At 41.9% G+C, this 7,148-nt stretch overlaps 1 long non-coding RNA gene across 1 annotated transcript; it reads left to right on the top strand.

The window, feature by feature from the left end:
- Positions 1-388: 388 nt before the first annotated feature.
- LOC311015936 lies at positions 389-3,717 on the top strand. Its single transcript, XR_014597419.1, has 3 exons — positions 389-523; positions 2,127-2,270; positions 3,581-3,717. It is a non-coding gene; the product is annotated as an uncharacterized lncRNA (long non-coding RNA).
- The last annotated feature ends 3,431 nt before the right edge of the window (positions 3,718-7,148 follow it).

The following is a 7,148-nucleotide window of genomic DNA, read 5'->3' as shown; positions in this document are numbered from 1 at the left end:
TCTCTTATCAATGCAATATCGTTACGTTCATCGTAGCGCGGCTCCATTTTGGCATTCTCTCTCTCACACACGCGCACTCACACGCACGCACACACACACACACACACACACACACACACACACACACATGTGAATGTGTATTTTGTTTGCTTATGAATTTATACGCATTTTTAATTACAGTGTATTATACTGTCATGATGATTTTTTACAGTAGGCTAAGTGTGCTTATTGTTGTTACAGACATTTGCTGGTGGAAATACAGCTTATTGAACTCATTAAAGGTAGCTGCTCTGGTGAAATACAGTTTTTGTTTTTATTTTTAATACTGCTCGTATAGATCATGTATGTCCTTTTTTTGCCGAGAGTACTGCTTTGAGTGTCGTCGGTGGGGTCGATATCAAGGACACCGTGTGGCGGATCATGAAAAACCTATTCACAAACTCCCTGGCCAAACAACTGAACTGGCGTGGCGTGAACGGGAAGACGGCCTTCTACAGCCTCCAGTTAAAAGATGTAATTACTGGTGAGTGTTAATTGTGGGTTATATTTTTTAGTGATGTGTCTTGATGAATCCTTCCTTCCTTTTCTTTCATGCTAGATAGGGGTGCTGAAATTAATCATAAAATCAATTTATCAAGATGCAGATCTGAATGATTATGTATCAGTGTGGTAGCAGACAATATTCTATTCTATTCAAATAGAATTCCATTGCTTGTTGATTTTCTTGCTGCAGCTACAAAACCAAGTCTCACAGTGACAGGCAAATAGTGAAGGCTGTTCGATCATGTTCCATGTGTGTGTTTAAATTTGTTTAAGTTCATGACGACATGAGTTTTAGTAGTGGCTGGCAGGGAGAAGATACTGGAGCACACGGTCAGTTTTAGAAGTTTTTATTACAGTGCCAGTGCTGACATTTCTGCACGAGTAAGTCTTCTTCAGGGCATATTAAGGGTGCCAGCTCAGTGAAGCATGTCTGATTGGAGGAGCAGGTAAGCTGCATCATATAAAACAGCTCATATGTGACGACACAACACTTAAAGCTATGGTCTACGATTTGGAAGATTGGTAATTATTATTAACATTGTTTATACGGCGATTATGGTCCTGTGGTCCGATCTACAATATAAATAGCAAAAAGAACCAAAAAAATCTATTCAGTCTATCAGCCGTGGGACTGCATAGAAATTGACCAATGCTATCCACCCGTCACGGTAAGCTTGCATTGGCTCGTACCCTCCATCCAATCACCTCGTCTCCCCTGCTCCACCTCGTCCCCACCCCCTTACGCTTAGAAACTACAAGTAGTTGTAACTGCTCTGAGCTGCTCAGCCACAGACACATGAAACCACAAATTCAGCGCCTGCTGCCCCTTCACCCCCGGACGGCCTGCCACTGAAAGCGGTGGCAACAGGGTACAGGCGCTGCTGCCATTAGCGTTACCGAGCACAGCCTCAGCCTACAGCGGGGTTTATGTTGAACAGGTAATCTTTGGTTTTATTGTAGAAGTTGTGACTGTGAATCCGACATTTTACTCCACATTCAAAGCCGTGTTTATTTTCTGCAGGTAACAGGCTTGTTGCTCTGATCTGCTCTAGGGGGGCATGTCGTGAGGAGGCTCGGAGGGGAGGGGTTTCTCATTGTCTTTCAGACCGTAGAGCTTTAAGTAATATAATTAATTAAAAATGTTGATAGTCTAATACTCGTTATAAAATACTTATAATACAACAACATATACACCCAATCACATTTTATGAGGCACCAGTTTAAAGCTGCCATTCTTAAATAGCTCTGTTTGCTTTGAAGAAGACATACTCTGTGGCACATACTGTGCCAAAATGTCAGCAGCCTTCACCATAATAAAAATGTCTATGTGCTTTATCATCTTCTCCAGCTATTTATCTGTCCCCTGCTCTAAGATGCACCAGTCTGCAATCAGTTCGTCAGCTGAAAGCGAGAGTTTTCCTCCTACAATTTTAGTAATTGGCTGGTCATGGCTAGACTCTTTTCAAACTACATTCATTGCTGCTCAACTACTGTATGGGCAAGATATAGCATGTCATGCAGTTACCCATTTCTCACCATTGTGTGCCATCTATCCAAAGCTTTACAGTTTTCTCCATTTTTAGGAACAGTCCGAAAAAATCAGCTGACGGCCACTGCAAAAGACCAGGAGGTGGAGGCCTATATTAAAAGGTGGCTTCATCTCGCCGGAGATAGGGACGGTGGGAGGAGAGAGAGAGAAGAGAAAAGGCGATCCACACAGCTCACACGTAAGTTAGCTACAATACCTATTTTGCAATATATATGTGATACTGTTCTACAGCAGAAATCAAGATGAAGCTGTCGGCATATGTAAAAAAAAAAAAAACGAGGGCAAAGTACAGAACAAATATTACCAATTCTAAATGAACTAATATAATTAAAAAAGGCAGTGTTGTGACTTTTGCCATTTTTTCCCGCTATGGTCAGTTAGGAATTAGAAGCTTGTTCAGCCACCATGCAGCAAGCATACCTATTTTCTTGTAAATATAAAGATTTCTCTTGGCAGTGATGGGACAGTAATGTAAACTGTAACTGGAATTGTCACCCATTGCCTTTCTTAAAAGCCAGTTCATGGGTCTGAAAAGTAGGGAAAGCCTTTGATCTGACGTCAGATGTGACGGGACAATCTATATAGATATAAATTCACGTGTTGATTCAATTAGTTGCATTAAATATTGTTTGCTGTGATTATTTATTGCATTTAAATGTGCCTGGAACTGTGGAAACCTGTCTGTGAGGTCTCGGTGACGTGTGCACTGCGCGCCAGTCAACCAAACTTCCACTCCGCCAGCTGTAATTCACCTTGAAATGAATGGGCTTTATTTGCGCCTTGCGCCGAGAGTAGACCAGGTTGGAGCTGGCGGGCTTTCGGCGCAGTCTCAGCGAGGCTTTTTGCCACGAAACTTCCGCTACGCCAAGCTGAATCTGTGACGCCTCCCCCTGCTGCGCCACCACACCCATCTCGGCGCAAGCGATCTACCAAACTGCCAAACTGAGCGTGCGCAAGGCTGCGGCTGGTCGAAACTTGCATTACGCCGGCTGCGCCACCTCCGCTGCGCCACGAAACTAGGGCCCCTGGTCTTACCTCAAACTTTTCCCTTTAATGCTGCATTCATGGTCTTCAGCTCCACCATGTGGTCAACTGGTGTAAATACACAGTGATTGTGTGAAAGAGGCTAGCTGACTGATTGTCATCTCAGACTTGATATGTGGTAGGTTTAATATGTAGGATGGAGTTGCTTCCAACTTAGAGCCTCAGCCATGTTGCAATGGAATATAATACTTACCTTGGCATAATATATAAAAAATAAACACCATCTCCCCCTGTAGAACAACCAATCTGTTCCTCACTCATGTTTATATTTTGGGAACAACAGAAAAGAAAAGAAAAAAAGATTTAGACAGTATAAAAAAGGCCATGTTGGAGCTGCTGGATGAAGTAAATGCTGATGTGGAGCCACTCACATGAATGAGTTAGTTAAACACAGCACTGCTTTACTGAGTCAACAAAATATGTTCTTTTGTGCATTTCTTAAAGGGCCAGATGAAGACGAGACAATGCTGGGGCCATGAGTGAGCGTGTTCCGCACATGTTCTTCATGTTTGTTTTGTTTGTGTTATGTTATATGTTATATGTTACGTTATGTTAAATAAAATAAAGTTCACTGTTCACAAGTTGTTTCTCGTGTCTGGTTATTTCTTCAATTCTTCAGGAGGTATCTTCATCTTTGACCCTGAGACCAACAAGACTGGACCACTGCATGCCACCATTTAACACAGTATCTGGAGGTACCATAATGACATGTAGCCTCAAATTCAGACCAGTTCAGGTTTATTTATATGATGTGTTTATATTTGACATAGTACTTTGTCATGGTTTGGTTGTGACTCCAAAGTGTGCAGGCTAGACAAGATCATAGACTGTAAACCAGTTCTGGGTAAGTCTGAAAGCTAGTTCTAATGTCCATGTGGGATGTGGGCCAGAATAAAATTTACAGTGGTGGCCCACATTTGGGTGAGTGCTGGTTTATTTGGTGTCGGCTGACATTTGGCACTGTGTTGGTTTGGTTGTGGCCCACTTCTGGCAAACAGCTGTGGACCACCCACGTGCCATCATTCCATGTGGGATGTGGGCCAGAATAAAATGTACAGTGGTGGCCCACATTTGGGTGAGTGCTGGTTTATTTGGTGTCGGCTGACATTTGGCACTGTGTTGGTTTGGTTGTTGCCCACTTCTGGCAAACAACTGTGGACCACCCATGTGCCATCTTCCCATGCCGTACTTGGGCCAGAATAAAAGTGTACAGTGGCCCACATTCGGTTGAGTGCTGGTTTGTTTGGCCTGTTTTTGGTTGACATCTGGCATTGTGATGGCTTGGTTGTGGCCCACTTTTGGCAAACAGGAGCGGACCGCCCAAGTGCCATCATTCCACGCGGTATGTGGACCGGATGAACATGTCAGGTGTGGGCCAGATATGGGCCAAAAGAATTTTGCTATCTGGGTAGGGTTTAATGAGCTCTTTAAGATATGATGGTGCCAGTCCATTAAGAGCCTTGTAAGTGAGGAGAAGGATTTTAAATTCTATTCTGGATTTTACTGGCAGCCAGTGCAGAGAAGCTAATACAGGAGAAATGTGATCCCTTCTTCTGGTTTTAGTCAGAACACGAGCTGCAGAATTCTGGACCAGCTGGAGAGATTTAAGAGATTTATTAGAGCAGCCTGATAATAAAGAATTACAATAGTCCAGCCTTGAGGTAACAAATGCCGGGACGAGTTTTTCTGCATCTTTTTGAGACAGCATTGGCCTAATTTTAGTAATGTTACGCAGGTGAAAGTAGGCTGTCCTCGTGGTTTGTTTAATATGCGAGTCAAAGGACAGGTCCTGATCAAAGATAACTCCAAGGTTTCTTACAGTAGTATTTGAGGCGATGGCAATCCCATCAATAGTTGCTATATCTTTAGACAGCGAGCTTCGGAGGAGTTTAGGCCCAAGTACAATAACTTCCGTTTTATCTGAGTTTAACATCAAGAAATTGCAGGTCATCCAGGATTTTATGTCATCCACACATGCCTGGAGTTTAACTAGCTGATTGGTTTCTTCAGGATTGATCGATAGATATAACTGAGTATCATCAGCATAACAATGGAAGTTTATAGAGTGTCCTCTAATAATGTTGCCTAAAGGAAGCATATATAAGTTGAAAAGAATTGGTCCGAGCACAGAACCTTGAGGAACACCGTATTTAACTTCAGTGTGCCTGGAGGATTTTTCATTGACATGCACAAACTGAGATCGATTGGATAAATAGGACTTAAACCAGCTTAATGCGTTTCCTTTGATGCCAATTAATTTTTCCAGTCTACATATTAGAATCTCATGGTTAATGGTGTCAAATGCAGCACTAAGATCTAGCAGAACAAGTACAGAAACCAGTCCTTTGTCAGAAGCAATAAGAAGGTCATTTGTAATTTTTACCAGAGCTGTCTCTGTGCTATGATGTACTCTAAATCCTGACTGGAAGTCCTCAAGTAGACTGTTATTGTTGAGAAAGTCACACAGTTGATTGGCGACTACTTTCTCAAGGATCTTAGAGAGAAAAGGAAGATTTGATATTGGTCTGTAGTTTGATAAAACCCCTGGATCTAGAGTAGGCTTCTTAAGAAGAGGTTTAATTACAGCTACTTTAAATGACTGTGGCACATAGCCTGTTAATAAAGACACATTGATCATATCTAATAGCGACGCGCTAACTAAGGGTAAGACTTCTTTCAGTAGCCTGGTTGGTATCGGGTCTAGGAGACAGGTTGAAGGTTTAGAAGAAGAGATCATTGACGTTAGTTGGTTTAGGTTGATTGGAGAAAAGCAGTCTAAATATATATCAGGTCTTAATGCTAGTTCTAAAACTCCTGAGTTTGAGGGTAACGCGGTTCCAATTGAAGGCAAGATGCAAGTAATTTTGTCGCGGATTGCTAGAATTTTATCATTAAAAAAGTTCATAAAGTCGTTACTACTAAGATCTCTAGGAATGCATGGCTCAGTAGAGCTGTGACTCTTTGTCAGCCTGGCTACAGTACTGAAAAGAAATCGAGGGTTGTTTTTATTTTCCTCTATTAAAGATGAGTAGTAGGCTGCTCTGGCATTACGGAGAGCCTTCTTATACGTTTTAAGACAGTCCTGCCAAACTAGGCGGGATTCTTCTAGTTTGGTGGAGCGCCAGATGGTTTCAAGTTTACGCAGTTTTTGTTTTAATTTACGAGTTTGGGAGTTATACCAGGGAGCTAACTTCCTATGCTTTATAGTTTTCTGTTTTAGCGGAGCAACAGAGTCGAGAGTCGTTCGCAGTAGGCTTCCAGATTCATCTATAAGAGAATCGATCTGGGAGGGACTAAGATTAACATAAAAGTCCTCCGTTTCATTAAGACATGGAAGTGAACTCAAGATTGGCGGAATTACTTCCTTAAACTTAGCTACTGCTCTATCCGATAGACACCGAGAGTAGTAGCTTTTTCCTAGAGGAGTGAAGTCCAGCAACTTTTGAAGGAAATTTTGAGGAAAGATTATTAAGTTTTCAATTTCAACACCATAAGATAAGACGAGGTCGAGAGTGTGGCTATGACAGTGAGTCGGTTTATGTACACTCTGACTGAAGCCAATAGAATCTATTAAGGAAGTAAATGCTACACTAAGGCTGTCATTTACAACGTCCACATGGACATTAAAATCCCCCACAATGATTACTTTATCTGATTTAAGGACTAAACTTGATAGCAACTCAGAGAATTCAGATAGGAATTCAGAGTATGGACCAGGAGCACGATACACAATAACAAACAGAATTGGCTGCATTGTTTTCCAGTTTGAGTGCGAAAGGCTGAGAATCAGACTCTCAAATGAGTTATAGTTTAGTTTTGGCTTAGGATTGATTGACAGGCTTGAATCAAAAATGGCTGCAACTCCTCCTCCACGTCTGCTGCCTCGAGATATATGAGTATTAATATGGCTGGGAGGACTAGCTTCGTTTAAGCAAACATAGTCTTCATCACGCAGCCAGGTTTCAGTCAGGCAGAATAAATCAATATGATTATCTGATATTAAGTCGTTGAC

The sequence above is a fragment of the Eutrigla gurnardus genome, assembly GCF_963514095.1.
Source record: "Eutrigla gurnardus genome assembly, chromosome: 7".
Classification (NCBI taxonomy): Eukaryota; Metazoa; Chordata; class Actinopteri; order Perciformes; family Triglidae; genus Eutrigla; species Eutrigla gurnardus.
Note: the sequence above shows the minus strand (reverse complement) of the source record. Positions and strands in the feature narration are given on the sequence as shown.